Below are 17,439 nucleotides of genomic sequence, written 5' to 3'. Positions count from 1 at the left end.
GGAATTCTTTCACACCATTTTAGTACTCCTCACAGCTTTCAAACCATCCAACAGATACATGCAGAAAAATCTGTTTGAAAATTCGAAGTGAAAGATGTTTTATAAACTCCAGATGGAATTAGGTCTTTACTCAGATAAAATATGAAAAGACATCCAGGCACCAGGGTAGATGTCTAAAGTAAATTCTAGCTGAATTTGTGAATAGAAATATTCTGAGTTTTACTAATTGAACTTAAGTGTGGAAGCTAAGCAGTTACACTGTTATGGGAAGGGGGCAAGGGAAAAGTGTTACCTTATTATTTACTGAGAACTACAAGGAACAGTGCTACCATTGCCAGAACAGAGCTAACAGTGCTAGATATTTTATATCCAATGTCTCCTATATCCAACAGCCTTATGACCTAAATATAACTGAAGTTCAGTAAGGTTAAACATCTTGCCCAAATCATTGAATGATCAAGATCCAACATCGAACTCAAAAGTATTTTCTTTCTCCATACAGGTGATATGCACTTTCTTGCCCAGCCAATCACTCGCTAATTCTCTTTTCACTCTTAATTCTCAACTCCAATTTATTCCATCCAGCCTTTAACCAAAACCTATCTCTCTTCTTCTATTTGCCCATATGTTTCTAATTTCAATATTCTCTGATTTACTTCTCCATTTCCAAGTTATCTCACACTTGATTTATAATGTAACATAAACATTTGAAAATTCAAGGGAAAAAACTTACCAAAGGAGTTGATATGTACCACCCGAAAGCTCCCCAGTCTTTTCTGTCCTTTGCACAGCCGCTGATGGATTTTAAATTTTTTCCTCTTTTCTACAGATGCTTGCTTATACATCCATAGGGAGCTGAAATATATGACAATGCTCTTTGCTTAAGAGGAACATTCAGATCAATTTAGGCACTAAGTTAATTGTATACCACCTAATAGAGAATGTGCTTATTCAAAAAGTATTTACAAGATGACTACTGTGAGTCAGGAGCATTATAGTACTTATCATAATTGTCACTTAAGTTCCCCATGCTCCTAATCTATCTTTCTAGCTTTTGCCTTCCACCCTTTGATAAAAGGCAATTGCAAGTAACCATATCTGGACTAACACCATTGTCCAAACACACTCCAGGTTTCCCAATCTGAGATTATATTTACTCCTTTCTCCCTAAGCAGAAGCCTATCTCATATCTCACCCTGTAGGAATCCTATTTATTTTTAATAATTCATCACAGCTCAAAGGCCACACCTTTAGGAAACCCTCTCTTGAATATGCTTTTTATTTCTTTCAGTCAATTGGCACTTACCATTTTCCTTCCTGTAGTATTACTGTATTTTCATATTTATATGTTTTATCTTCCCAAATAAAAAAGGAAGAACCTTAACTTTATCTGCTGCTGAGCATAGAAAAGTACATAGAGGTCTCCCAGATTTGCTGCTGGTGTTTGCAGACCACATCCTATCCTTCCTGCAGTTAGGAGTCTGCAAATGCTCCCTGAGTGCCTGGTGCATGCTGGGCACAGACAAGTGCAGGATGTATGAGGAGGCCAGGTCTATTATTAGCAGTGTGCCACTAAGCGGGTTATTTTGTATTTCTGGGTCTCAGGTCCCTCATCCAGAAAGAGGATAGGTACTTATGAGGATATTGCTCTTCCTTTCCCCAAACTCTTAACATTCACTTTCTCAAGTTACAAAACAAGCTTAATATTTTGCAGCTTAATAATATGCTGCTACCTGATACTAATCTATCATTGATGTATCTCATCTGTATCAGCATTGGTTAGTTACCCAGTGAAAGACAAACATCATAGGATATCACATGTATGTGGAATGTCAAAAAAGGATACAGATGAACTTATTTGCGGAGACTAAATGGACTCACAGACTTTGAAAAACTTATGGTTACCAAAGGGGACAGGAGAAGGGGAGGCAGGGATGGACTGGGGGTTGGGACTGGCATAGGCACAGTGAGGTATATGGAATGATTGGCCAACAGAGAATTTTACCCAATATTCTGTGATAATCTATGTGGGAAAAGAATCTGAAAGAGAATGGATGTATGTACATGTATAACTGAATCACTTTGCTGTACAGCAAAATTATCACAACCTTGTGAACGAATTATACTTCAATGAAACTTTTAAAAAAGGTTTGAGGGAAAAAAAAAAAGAAAGAAAGAAAAAGTATGTAGAGTTACTCCCATCATATTTGGTTTTACCCTCCTGACCATTCATGGGAAATCAGAAAAAAAAAAAATAGTATCTCTGATTCCTTATAAAACAAATTCTTTGTGAAAATAAAATGAATGCATAAATCCTGCACTCTTCCATCAATTCATACAAATGCTCAGTTTAGAAAACACTAAGCAATTGTTTCTAAATTTTTAATTTTGAATATTAAAAAAGTCAGATCCAATGTGCTTGGATGATTTTCCTCAGCATCTCTGTACTGTCATCAAAGCTACAGGGAGCCTGCATCCAACATCAAGCTTAATGGTCTCAACCTATGTAACCAAACTTGTCTCCACACTAATCCTCACTTCTACCTAATTGCCCAAATTCACAAACCAAAATAATTAAATTATCTAAACTGTGACCATCTCAAATACCTCTATCAGACTAACTTTCCCACAAAGTTCCACAAAGGGCACTTTTTGCAAAAGACATTTTCCTTGCATACTCAAAACAAAGTAGATATAAAGGAACATGTATTAAAATGCTTTTCAGCTGGAATTGAAAGTGTTCCAAAAGATGATCAGAGGCTCTGAATATTTGAGAAATAAATGCACAGGTGTTTACATTAACTATCAGATATACCATGTAGATAATCCCCTCTGGATTTGTTCATGCGAAGTTTTAAATTTGTAGATCTTATAATATTAAACACTAGTGTGGCCTTTCACTAATAAAATTTTGAATAATTGTGTCTACTCCTATTGAGCCTACTTTAGCAAATAATTTTAAAAGAGTACATGCTTGGTTGAGATGATTCCAGAAAGAGAAAAAGACTAAATTCTCAAACCATGAAATATTTTTATCTCAAAGCTAAAATCTTTATGGAATAATAAAGAGTAACAAAACAAAATCTCAAAGATAGCTATTGTTATTTATCACATGAATGAATTTAAATGCTCAAGTTCAGAATAATACTCATGCCAAGGCAAGCAATTACATGTACATGTTCACATGCTGAGGATCACGTCTCACAGAAAAAAGTGGGGTGAGTAGTCAAATGAGGACTAGTGAAGGGGAAAAAAAAGCCTTAGAAGCACAAGATATAACAGCAACCACTCCATCTGTGAAATTCTGTTAAGCAGCAAGACTAAGACAAGTTCCTTTCCCTACTCAACACTTCCAATTATTTTATCTGTTTATTATATTTTCATCCATATTTCTGAACAAAATGATTTTATACTATAATTTCTTAGCTTACCAATTTAGAAATTAACTATTTACTTTCAATTATGGCACAGCAATATTTAACATATTAAAATTGCTATCCCTCCATTTGCTTCCTTCCCTCCTTACAATAAAATTGTGTCTTAAGTTTGGCTAATTTAGCAATCATTAAATTACTGTTACTTTGTGCTTATTAGCTATGTAGCTAAATAGTGTACCAGTATTTTATTCCCTCATTTGTATATGGCTCCCTTTCCACACAGATTTAATAATTACCAGATATTTTCTTATTTAATTTTCTGATTAATCTCCTTCTTACATCCAAATGTCCCTTTAGGTAGGTCATATACATACTGCATAATTTTCAAATATTCAAGGATTTCAAAATGTATCAGCTCTTTTTCTTCTCGATAATCTCTCTCCAGAACCTTCCTACTCCACTCTGCTCTGGTTGCCCTCCAGGCCTGTGACAGAGTTGTCTGGGTCTTCCTTTTCCCTTCATCCTGATATCTTCTTGAAAATTCCATGATAGATTCAAGATTTTCTCGATCCCATAATCCTTCCTTTAAATTTTATCTATACTCTAGTAGCTTTCCAAAAAAGTGCATGGAAGATAAATGTTCTGAATATTTTATATCAAAATTGTTTTTATTGTAAACTTATATTTAATTAAAAGTTTGGCTTATTATAGGATCCTAGAAGTAAATTATTTTTTGTTAGATTCTTGAACACATTTCTCCCTGTCTTTCTCTTCCCAGTTTATAATAGTGTACTCCAGTAGGTCCATCTTTATTATTTGGTATGGTGTTTTTTTATTCTTTAAGTATCTATTGAACACCTACTGTGCACCATGTGCAGAATCTCATTTACCTAGCAAGTTGTCAGCATAGTGCCAAGCACATAGACTGGAGCCAGGCCACCTGGGTTCAAACCCAGCTTCGCCCCTTTTTATCCTGTGAACTTGGGCAAGTTTCTTTACATCTCTTTGTTTCAGCTTCCTCATCTAAAATACTAAGAAAATTAAATAAGTTATTCCTTGATGTTCTAGCACATAGTTGCACTTATTAAGTGTTCGCTATTATCATTTAGGCTCTACTTTGCTTATGCTATCAAGTAAAAAAAATGTCAGTCTTCGCTAAGGTACGCTTTAATAAGCCACTTTTGTTTGTCTGGTGGGTTTGTTTCCAGTAAAAGTCCAGCTTTTTATTCTTTTCATTATTCTAGATTTGCTTAAGACAAACTAATGCAAATATATTTGGTGAGTTCTAGAGAATTACCACGCTAACAGACCTAGAGTTCTAATATACAAGGAATTGTTGAATGGGATTACATACTATAAAAGGGTTTAATTGTTCCAACCACGTGAGTGTATACCTACATAGGAGATTCATTCAAGAAGTGATTTGCTAAAATCTTTCCAGTGTTTTGATTTTACTTGAGTCATATATCAATAAACACTTGAGGGGGGGGAGGAACAGGTTGATTTTCTAAAATTCTATTTCTCTTCATAATATTTTTCCCTGAAGGGGTTTACATTTTGCAAGGATTTTCATAGTCAAATACTATTGCCAAAAAGAAGGAATCCATAATTCCGAAAAATGGGAAGTTCTCCTGTGGCACATCAGGTTAAGGATCCAGTGCTCCTGCAGCTGTGGCACAGTTTCCTGGTGAGGCAACTTCCACATGCCACAGGTGCAGCCAAAAAAAAAAAAAAAAAAAAAGGAATTCTCAAAAGAAAAAAAAAATTTCAAAAGAGTAGAAAAAAATGGGAAAAAAGAATAAAAATACTTTACAAAGAAGGGTTAACATATCATCCAGTTAGTGAATGAAGAGAAACTATTTTTTTTTATTTTAAAAGAAAAAGTGGCTGAGAAGCAGAATAAAAATTAAAACATACCTATGAAGGCTATCACTCAGTTTATAGAGAATAACATTTAGAGACAATTTACACAAATTCCTGGGTGGCTCTTCCTGTGCTAACTCCTTATGTCTGCATATTCTTAGCTATTCCAGCAGTCAGCTTTTGTTAAATGAAGTGAAGCTCATCCTCAACATAGAGCCATCTTCAGAAAGTGAGTCTTACATTCCAGACCCCCTTTATCCTTCAAGGAAAATGAAAGAAGACATGGTGCCCCCAGCAAATGCTTGATAGATGTGAAATAGTAAAGTCTGAGGCAAAAGAGATCAAATCACATCATAAGAAGCATTGAAGGAAAAGTATTGTAAAAATGCCAGAAAGAGTTCTATGCAAGAATATAGAAATCATATTCAGAAAATGTGCTGACTCTGGCCATAACATGTTCTTGTTTGCATGTCTCTAAAGGATACTGGAGTCAGAGATCATTTCCTATTGCTCTTAACATATTTCATACAAATTTTACTGAGGTGTATTTTACAAAATATAAAATTCATCCATTTTGATTTTACAATTCAATGAGTCTAATAACTTTACTGACTTATGCAACCATGATCATAAGTCAGTTTTAGAACATTTTCATTCCCCAGTAAGATCCCTCATGCCCATTTAAACTCTTATCCTACCCATAGGCCCAAGTAACCACCAATCTAGCTTCTGTGTCTATAAATTTTCCTTCTCTGGGCATTCCATATAAACGGAATCATACAATATGTAGTATCTTATGTCCAGATGCCTTCACTTTTAATAAAGTTCTTGATGTTCATTCATGAAGTAACATATGTTAGTAGTTCATTCCTTCTTATTATTATTATATTTGAAGAGCATTCCATCATATGGATCTACCACATTTTGTCCATTCATTCACTTGATGGCATTAAGACTGTTTCCAGGTTTGGCTATGAGAATAATGCTGCTATAAACATTCACTCACAAGTCTTTGTATAGACATATGTTTTTGTTTATCTTGGGTAAACACCTAAAGTCAGACTGCAGGATCAAATGGTAGCTGTATATTTAACTTTTCAAGAAGTTGCCAAACTATTTTCCAAGTGACTGCACCATTTCACATTCCCACCAGCAATGTATGAGGATTCACATTTTCCACATCTTCACTAACATTTGTTATTGCTTGTAATTTATTATAGCCATTCTAGTGAGTATGAAATGATATCTCTTTGTGGTTTGGATTTACATTTATTTCCTAATAACTAATGATGTTGAGCAGCTCCTAGCATTTTGAAGTTGCAAGCTCTTTATTTACAAATTAAGAAACTGATAATTACACAACTGGTTTATCGACAGTGATTCAAATATTTAGTGGCAAAATAGAATGCATATCCCTTGGCTTTTTATTTAGTGCTTATTTTTCTCCATGATGCAATAAATATAATCATTTTAAAAATAAAGTTTAGACTCTCTCCTGTAGATTATAACTTCCTTTAAGCAAGTACCAATATCTCTATCTCTCACTATACTCAGGTCAGTTTTCATAGAATCTTATATTTTTCTCTCTTCTTGCTGTGTATAGAATCTAGCATATGTTTGATGCCCCATAAATATGTAAGAGAATGAATGAATGAATACCAATAAATGTTAAAAGTACAATAATAAGACAAGTCAATAATAATGGAAAGAATTTACACAAAATATGTTTTTGAAAGAATACAATCAACAAGTGAAGTAATTTCTTCTTACTTTCAAATCGAATGAGTGCTCACCACCCCCACTTAGACTTTCCAAGTGAAATCTTCATTATCTCTTAGGTATGTTACAGCAAGAACAAAACTCTCTTTCCAGTACCAGTTTCCTCCAACTCCTGATCACTGGTAATATAAATATCTGATGTCATTCCCCTGCTTTAAAACTGCCATCATCCAGCCAGTATTCTTAAGATCGAGTCCAGGTTCCTTAGGATGACACATAAGCTCTTGTCTTATACTAAGTAGGCCTTCAGGACAAAGTCAATAGCCTGGAGATAATGGATGGGCCAGCACTGCCAAGAAAATCTCCATTCTGAAGCAAGTTTTCACTGTATCACTTACCTTTCCAACACCGTAAAACAAAAAGCGAAACAAAACAGACAAAAACATATGATTAATTTGTTCCTGCTTGTGCTATTTGGGTGGAAAATGTGAACACTTTCTAACATATGGCTATCCAGCACCTATGCCTCAGAATTGGCTATCCTATTGTCCGTCTCCAAAACTATCTCTATTTCTCTCTCCCCTTAGAATAGAACCACTACTTGGATGGAAAATAAGCCCTGATCCAGCATGACTCATATAAATCTGGTGCGTCCTGAAGTAGGTAAGCTAAGGCTTAATGATGCTTTTCTGGGTTCACAAATGCAGAAACCCTGCTGATATTTTTTCTTGAGCATGGTAATACAGACTCTAGGGTGACTCACTCACTGTGTTCACACGCGTTTTCACAAATATTAACATGGATTAATGCATCAGCTCCCACTTGACATGAGTTTACAATTCGAGAAGAGCAACTGCAAATTTGATTATGACAGAAGATCTGACTATGCAGAAGAACACCATGCTCTTTCCAACTTCTGGAAAATGTAATGCTACAGACAGGCCAAGGTAAATACCACATAAAGTAACAATATATTTTTGCCTTCTCTTAACTTGTCAGGTTTATTATAGATGCTTTAAGAACTAACTCTACATCCTTTTTTACAATACATTTGATCAACAATTTTGAGCACTGTTCAGTGTGAGTTCATTTTTGCCAGAGTCAATGGCTTTTTAATGCATTAAAATGATCTGCAGCTTTTATGAAATGTCAAATAACACAGAAATTTGTGAAAGGTTTTAACAATACTTTTTGTTATTCAAACTTTATAGAAGGACAATTATATGTATAATTATATTTAAGTATCATGTAAATTTGAGATATGATTTTGTATTTTTGTAGACATTCCAGATGGTGGAACACCTAAAAATCCTTAACTAATTTTTTAAACTATGGCATAAACAGTTTTTGCTAGCATTCTAGAAACCCACGCATTTTATTAGCATATGCCTCCCTGTCATATTTTAACAGTCCCTAATAATAACCAAAACAGTTAGCACATAAATAGCATTGATAAGCTGAGCCAAACTATAATGTACAGAGAAATTATGGTGCAGTGGCAAGAGCACCGGAAAACTATCAGGGTATATTGTTTCTAATGTTGAATTGAGCACTAACTTATGACTTTTGACAAGTTACCCAACCTTCCTGAGCCTCCATTTCCCTATCTCTCAGATGAGAGGTATTACCAATAGGGTTTCCTGAAAACAGAGTCTAGAAAAAAAGCCTACGTGGGAGCAGTTTATGTGGGAAATGATCCGAGAGAGCAAGAGGATCGAAAGAGAGAAGCAGGAAAAGCCAACAGAAAGATCTGTAGGTAGTTGGCACTGCTTTAAGTGACTGGTGCTCAGAACCTCTAGAAGCCTGGGAACAGTCTCAGAGCAGTCTACCCAGGAAACAAAAAGGGGGAGGAAGCATTTATTCATCAGCTCAGTGCCCAGGCCGAGTGATGAATCATTTATTAATCATTCTCAGTCAAGGGTGGCCCTAGGGGTGCTACAAGCCCCATATTTAGGGTTTGCAATTGCATGAGTATGGACCAGGGTCACACGTGTTAACTCAGAGCTGTAAGAGAAATCCTGATCAGGAAATGAGAGGTGTCAAGAGCAGCCTGAAACAAACTGCTCTTAGGGTACACTGAAGGGAAGCAGGTCAAATCCTGCACAGAAGTGGTCATCTGAGCAGTAAGTGGAGTAGAAAGAAAGCCAAGTGCATTGGAAGCGGTGGTCAACACACTCTCAAAAAACTTACTGCTCTAATATTATTTAATAGTAATGTTTATAACTACCACCTGTGTAGTTTCTACTAAAGGGATCGCCCTGTTTACAATGTTACCTACTTTTTGCTGCACGATAACCCTTCAAACGTTCCCAAATGCAAGGCAGCCTTGCCTGTTTGGAAGAGACACCACCAATGGGGAGACCACAACAACACGCTGCAGCCTGGAGAGCAAGAGAGCAAGGGCAAGGGTCTCTGGAAAAGCGTGCAGTCTAAGCTTAACTGAGATCGGACTTCCTGCCAAACCAGGTGGACAGTAGTGAGGACGGTTTAGCTTGACTTAAAAAAAACTAATTAATGCGATAATTTTCATACCCTAGAATTGCACAGATTCATACTTAACTACCTATATATAAACTGTAACATCTTTTATTCCACATTGACATTCTGAACAAATCAACTGCTCATCTTTATAAAGTCTGAGTTTAAAAGCTTCTTTAGGGAGTTCCCGTCATGGCGCAGTGCTTAACGAATCCGACTAAGAACCATGAGGTTGCGGGTTCAGTCCCTGCCCTTGCTCAGTGGGTTAAGGATCCGCCGTTGCCGTGAGCTGTGGTGTAGGTCGCAGACGGGGCTCGGATCCCGCGTTGCTGCAGCTCTGGGGTAGGCCGGTGGCTACAGCTCCAATTCAACCCCTAGCCTGGGAACCTCCATATGCCACGAGAGCGGCTCAAGAAAAGGCAAAAGACAAAAAATAAATAAATAAATAAAAGCTTCTTTAGCTATTGTTAAGTATCCGGTCTAGTATTCTATATGGTCTACCTAACTATAACAGGCAAATGCTGGGACCTCTGGGGCAGAGTCAGGTGAGAAACCCCTTTTCTGAATGCCACTCGAGCCAAGCTAAAGCATTTATCATAATTTCTATGTATATTCTTTAATTCAGTTTAATTCTTTAATTCAGAAAGCATAATCATTCACTGAGCAAATACAAGAGTATGTGATGTGTACCAGACATGGTGCTAGAAACTCAGATTCAGTGTTGAGAAAAACAGACAATTATATTCCTCATAGATCTTAAACTTCTAAGTGGTCTGGTGGACACCTGTAAAATAACCACACAAATAATACAAAATTAGAGTTTTAGTAAGGAGGTATAAAGGGTAACACAAGAATTAAAATAGGAGGGTTTTACTTGTTCAGAAGTCGGGGAACATTTGCCCAAGACTTGATGAGAGCTTAAGAGGTGAGTAGGAATTAAATAAACAAAGAAAGGGGTACAGAGTTCCAAGTGAAAAGAGGAGCCTGTGCAATCTCTACTAAGAGTGAAAAAAAATGGTGGGAGTGCAAACTGAAGGCCAGAGAAATAAATAAAGATGAGAACACACAATTAAGACCATGTTAAAGGAGTTTCCCTCGTGGCTCAGTGGTTAACGAACCTGACTAGTATCTACGAGGACAGGGGTTCGATCTCTGGCCTCGCTCGGTGGGTTAGGGATCTGGCGTTGCTCTGAGCTATGATGTACTCGCAGATGGAGCTCAGACCCTGCCTTGCTGTCACTCTGGTGTAGGCCAGCAGCTACAGCTCCGATTAGACCCCTAGGCTGGGAACCTCTGTATGCTGTGCATTTGGCCCTAAAAAGACAAAAAGCTAAAAAAAAAAAAAAAAAAAAGCAAAAAAAAAAAAGGACCGTGTTAAAGACTTCAGTCTCTGGAAAAAAAAAAGAGAGAGAGAGAGAGAGAGATCTCGAAAGAGAGAGAGGCACTACTGAAGCAATTTAAACTGAGAATGAGAAGAGGGGGTGGAGGCGGGAAGTGGTGTGATCAAACAGACACCTCAAAAACTGCAGCATGATATCTAAAGACCAATGGCACTGTCCTAAGGTTCAAGAGGAGAGCTGAAAAGTGAGGAAAAGACTCAATTTAAAGAAATTAATCAAGGGGCAAAAAGCTACTATAAATGAAGACAGTATGTCCCATAAGAAATCTTATATGGCACTGAAAGCTAGGAAATGCTCAGAAAAGAGGCACTCCATTGGAAAAATGACTTAACCAATTGTACCACAACTGTTAAAGGTCTTCTCACAAGATCCTCCTGTGGCTAGAATTACCTGTGATATTTGAGGACGTGAATATATTTTTCCTTTTTTTGTTTGTTTTTTGTTTTTCCTTTTTTGTTTTTGTTTGTTTGTTTGTTTATCATAGAAGTGACGTGTGGAGGTACAAGGAAGGTACCAGAGTAAAAAGGTAATAATAATAGTCCGTAATCTCACCAGGATTTATAAAGACATTGTCACTGTCCGACTCACCATTCTCTAAAAGAAACTAAGCCCAGCCCAGTAGCCAGGGTAAGGTCATTGGTTCTGCCAAGTACAAAATACTTGAGGGAAGAGAAGACATTGATATAACTGGATAAGTCAAGGCTCAGTCACTAGAGAATAGCAAAAATCCAAATCCTGAAAAAAGCACATGTGAACACTAAGTCTAGAGGTGTCATAGCATAATGTGGAAGCCAACAGTCAGAATTACTCTTGAACACTAGCTGGGATTTGAAGCTTATTATTACAGGCAGGTAGGTTTTATGGTGCATGGGAAAATCTACCTAGTGCTAACATCTAACCAGGTTTAAAACTGATCTTTTAGGAGTTCCCGTCGTGGCACAGTGGTTAACGAATCCGACTAGGAACCATGAGGTTGTGGGTTCGGTCCCTGCCCTTGCTCAGTGGGTTAACGATCCGGTGTTGCCGTGAGCTGTGGTGTAGGTTGCAGACGCGGCTCAGATCCTGCGTTGCTGTGGCTCTGGCGTAGGCCGGTGGCTATAGCTCCGATTGGACCCCTAGCCTGGGAACCTCCATATGCCGCGGGAGCGGCCCAAGAAATAGCAAAAAGACCAAAAAAAAAAAAACTAATCTTTTAAAACCAGTGTTAGAACTACTTGAAATATTTGTCAAACAAAAACACACACAAATACACACGAACATGCACACACACACATACACACACTCCTGGCATCTTCCCCAAAACTAATGAGTAAATATCTCTTAAGTTAAGACTCAGAAGTACACATTTTTAACAACTTTAGATGATTCTTTTGTGCACTCAAGTGCCATTATCATTGGTCTGGGCTATGATTACCATGAAGCCTGCTGCTACCAAAAGTCCATGACTATCAAGAATTAGTACTATTCAAGTAACATTAACCTATTCTGCCTATTCAAAGAAGTTCTTTTTCTCAGTGATTAGAAAAAAAGCAATTAAACTCCATAAGCCCTGGTCCCTTCCTTTGCTATAGCCTTCCCAAAGCCCAAAGTCTAATAGTGTATTTCATCAATTGCATGAAATACTTTGGATCAGCAGTCTTTTACAAATGAATTCAATTAGTAGCTACCAAAAAACTGAATGGAATAAAATTTAGCTTCATTTAAAGTATTGTTTTTCCTTATTACATTATAATATTCCCTAAACCAACATAAAACCAAAAGAGGACTTACTATTCTTTCTTTTCTTAAATTTTCCCTTAGGAGGTAGATCGAAACTTTCTATGTGAATGATTTACAGCTTCTCAGGCTTATAATGTGTTTAGCTAATAGTGGAGGAGCAAAAACCATCAAGTGTCACTATTTGTTGTGGATTAACACATGGAGAAAATAGGCTCTGTGTGAGAATAATAGAACAAGACCAAGAAACCACAAAAGATAAAAATCTGAATAAGAGTCAACAAAATATCAGTTGTTTTTCAAAGCAAGTACAACTGATCTTCATAAATAAGGAATAGGATTTTAAGAACTGTAATCTTCTCATTATATTCAAGATCAATCAGATTCTCAAACATTGGATCTAATTCTGAAGCCCTAAAATCAAAAGAAATATGTGAGAAACTTATAAAACATTCAGAGCTAAAACCTAAATATAGATTTGAAAATATTTCTTTTAAATAACCTTATCTGATGAAAAATAAATAGATGAAGCTATTTCATGTATAGGTAGAAATGTCTTGGTAAAGCAAAAACCTGTAAGAGGTGATGTTTATTTGTTTTGTCCTCTTAGGCCTTAGACTCTTAACTTTATTATTTAACTAAAAATTCAATAATAATTTATAGAAAGTTTCCTTAACCCAGATCTTTACAATAACACAAATAAGCCATTGAGAAAAAAATCCACATAATGGAATAATTTCTTTTTCTGTTAACTTTGGCGTACGATATACTTCAAACTATTTAAGTTATATAACTACAGTCTGAACTGAATTTCCCATACGTTCATTTAACAAACAATTCTTGGGCAATTAGATGTCAAGGGTCATTTTAGATGCCGAGTATCAATTAACAAAATAGACGAAACTCCTACTCTCATAGAACTCACAGTCTAATGAGGAGAGTTACCCAGCAAACATAATAAGTAAGTAAATGCAATAATCTTTAAGATAGCAATAGGTCTGTGGAGAGAATAAAACTAGAGAAGAATGGAGAAATGTCTATAGCAGCCCAAAGGAAAAGGGTTTTGTTTTTTTGTTTTTGTTTTTGTTTGTCTTTTTAGGCCACACCTGAGGCATATGGAGGTTCCCAGGATAGGGATCAAATTGGAGCTGTAGCTTCTGGCCTACACCACAGCCACAGCCACAGCCACACCAGATCCAAGCTGCATCTTCGACCTACACCACAGCTCATGGCAACCACAGCTCACAGCAATTCTGGATCCTTAACCCACTGAGCAAGGCCAGAGATCGAACCTGCATCCTCATGGAAGCTCGTCTGATTTGTTTCCACTGAGCCATGACGGGAACTCTAGGAAAAGGTTTCTAAACGTAAAAATCTTTGCCCAGATTAACTATCATTCAAGAATGAGGACAAAATCAAGATGTGTTTCAACATACAAGAACTAAGAAAGTTTTTTACCTGCATTGGTTAGGATTATTTTGGGTGCAAATGAAATAAATCTAATTCAAACAAGTTTAAACAGAAGGACTCAACTGGCTTTGTATAACTGGGAAGAAAAGGGGTCATGCAGGCATCACTGTGCCCAGAGTCTCAACTATTATCATCAACTAACTCCCTCCACCTCTCTATCTCTCACACTCTTTTTTCATTCTTGTGGCATCATTCTCTCTTCTACTGAATACATCCTTCCTTCATATTACGGGAAAAGAAGAAAACATGACTGGAACTACTCTGATTTTTACATTGCATCAGTATATAAAAATCCCCCGGAAAGACCAATCAGATTTCAGCCATATATCAACCTCTTAAAAAAAACAAATCTGTCCTCCTGGTGATGTTATATTGTGATTGAGCACATATCTATCAGATACCTGTGTCTGTGGCCACAGATATAGAGCATAGTGACTTATATCCCCACTAGGGTCACATCGAATGGCTGGCGCTAGAGGAATAATTTTCTAAAGAAAAGTATGTTAGGAGTTCCCATCGTGGCGCAGTGGTTAACGAATCCGACTAGGAACCATGAGGTTGCGGGTTCAGTCCCTGCCCTTGCTCAGTGGGTTAACGATCCGGCGTTGCCGTGAGCTGTGGTGTAGGTTGCAGACGCGGCTCGGATCCCGCGTTGCTGTGGCTCTGGCGTAGGCCGGTGGCTACAGCTCCGATTGGACCCCTAGCCTGGGAACCTCCATATGCCGCGGGAGCGGCCCAAGAAATAGCAACAACAACAACAACAAAAGACAAAAGACAAAAAAAAAAAAAAAAAAAAAAAAAAAAGAAAAGTATGTTATTGCCATAAGAAAGTAGAAGATATTGTAGGCAACCAAAACAAGAGTAATGCACTACGTCACCTGTTTATCCTTCCTGGAAAAAAAAAAATTCTGGAGAACATAATTCTGCAAAACAAATAAGCAAAAAAAAAAAAAGAAAAGAATAAAAATCCAGAGAAAGAAAATATAAGAGTAAGCAAAAAAACAAGCAAACTGTATATTTCTATCCAAATAATTGTTGATAATATGCTTATGAAGTAAAATATAATTAAGATACAACATATCTTATCATATAATTATAGTTTTTATACATATAATTGTTAAGAATGGAGTTATAAAACCAGAATAGGCATTTTTTAAAAATGAAAAATCACAGATAATTCAAGATTGTTGTATGGGGGGAGAATGGAATCAAGAGAAAAGAAAAAGTATACTAAAAAAATCTCATGTTATTTAAAAACATAAAAGGAGAAATTTTATATATATTGTTCAATTATCTATATTAATAGGAAAACATGTTTAAACATATATATGTTAAAATTATAAAGGTAGCACTAAAACAGTGGTTCTCAAAGCTGGTTTACATTAATTTATACATAATGTTTTATAAAAATGCAAATGTCTGGGCCACAAAAATGATTCTAATTTGATAGGTCTGGGCTTAGAACTTAGAAGCAGTACTTTTAGTTTTACATGGATGGATCACCATAATTAAAAAGTACTTCACTGATAGAAGTAGGATTTAGAATTTCTAAAGCACTAGAAGGGGAAAAATAGGAAAAATTATCAATCCAGGACAAGTCATGAAATGAGTTAAAAATAGACAAATAAGAAAGCATAATAAAATAGACAAAATAAGATAGCAGAAAAGTAACAGCATAAAGTGACTACAGTAAGTAAAATGTGTTACATTCCCTCTTCTAAGAAGAGTCTCATATGAGGTTTAAAAAAGCAAAAATCAAATTTCCAACTTTATTTCTCAATCAAAAAATTTTAAAGAAAAGACACATATTGAAAATAATGGCAATATCAAAATATTTCTATCAAATGATAAGAAATTTAAATCAAGAATGGCACTGTTAATATCTTAGAAGATGTAGGGCAAAAATCAGTGTGACTAAAAGGGAAATTTTATATTGAGAAAAGTAAAATACCTCAGAAGAATTTAAACTTTTATTCACCAAACAAAACAATAACAAATTATATAATGGAAAGAAGTTAGATCCAAGGAGAGTCAACAAAAATTGAATCATGAAAACTTTTAACATACTCCTCTTAGAAGTTGATAGAAATACACAAAAGACACAAAGAACAATAATTCTATAATGACAGTGCTTGACCAAACAGATACAGAACTTTCGACCTAACATCTAAAATATATACAATGTCTATGGCACATTTACAAAAATTAGTCATGTACTAGTCCACAAGGAAAATCTCAATACACTATGACATGTAGAAATAGTATAAGCCTCAAGGTCTACCCATAAAGCAATAAATCTAGAATTTAACATCACAGGAAGCTTGGAGACTCAGTAACAACCTGTAACACTGCTGTGTGGGAATCTCCCTCTAGCCTCGAATTAAGAGTCCAGGGCCCTGACCTTCTCGTCTTCATCATAATGGGATGATCTTGAAAGAAGGGAGTGTGAATATGGGATAAATATGAGACAGAGTAAGAAATCCTGTGTGTGTGTGTGTGTGTGTGTGTGTGTGTGTGTGTGTGCGCGCGCGTGTCTTTTTGCCTTTTCTAGGGCCACTCCCGTGGCATATGGAGGTTCCCAGGCTAGGGGTCCAATCGGAGCTGTAGCCATTGGCCTATACCAGAGCCACAGCAACGCGGGATCTGAGCCACGTCTGTGACCTACACCACAGCTCACGGCAACGTGGATCCTTAACCCACTGAGCAAGGCCAGGGATCGAACCCGCAACCTCATAGTTCCTAGTCGGATTCACTAACCACTGCACCATGACGGGAACTCCATAGTAAGAAGCTCTTGAGCATTGAGAGTCTCACTCCTTCTGGGGAAGGTATAGATGCTCTCCACCTAAAGCCGGTGGGAAGAATAGTTAGGGTAATCTGACACAAATTTCACTCAAGGAAAACTGGGAAGGATGCAGCTTTTTCTGAGAATGTCCATTATTTTAAGCATGTCATTTTTAGTGAGAAAATGAGTTTATTTATAAATTCACTGGGTGATTTAAAGTTCAAGACAGAATGGGAGCAGACGTGAGGTGAAAGGCACAGACAGATGCATAAAGCTATGCTCTAAGCATGCTCAGGCCACTCTTCCCCTACTGCATGCTCAGCTATCTCTCAGTCTCCAACAACTCCGATCAATGTTCTGCCAGCATCAGTCTTTTTATTTCCATCCTATGACTCTCTTCTCAAAAGTGGCAGACTTGCTGAACCTTCTCTACCTTACTGGACTGAAGGGAAATCCGGTTCTCCTCTAAAAATATTGCTTCTCTTGCAGCCTTCTCAAAAGAAGGCTGATGTTTCTCCCATAGCATTTCACACACATATGGAAGTTCCTGAGTCAGGGATCAAATCGCAGCCAGATGCAGCGATGCTGGACTCTTAACCCACTGCACCACAGGGAGAAATCCTCCAAAAGT

The sequence above is a fragment of the Sus scrofa genome, chromosome 3 (genome assembly GCF_000003025.6).
Source record: "Sus scrofa isolate TJ Tabasco breed Duroc chromosome 3, Sscrofa11.1, whole genome shotgun sequence".
Lineage (NCBI taxonomy): Eukaryota > Metazoa > Chordata > Mammalia > Artiodactyla > Suidae > Sus > Sus scrofa.
The sequence above is the reverse complement of the archived record's forward strand: the minus strand, read 5'-3'. Positions refer to the sequence as shown.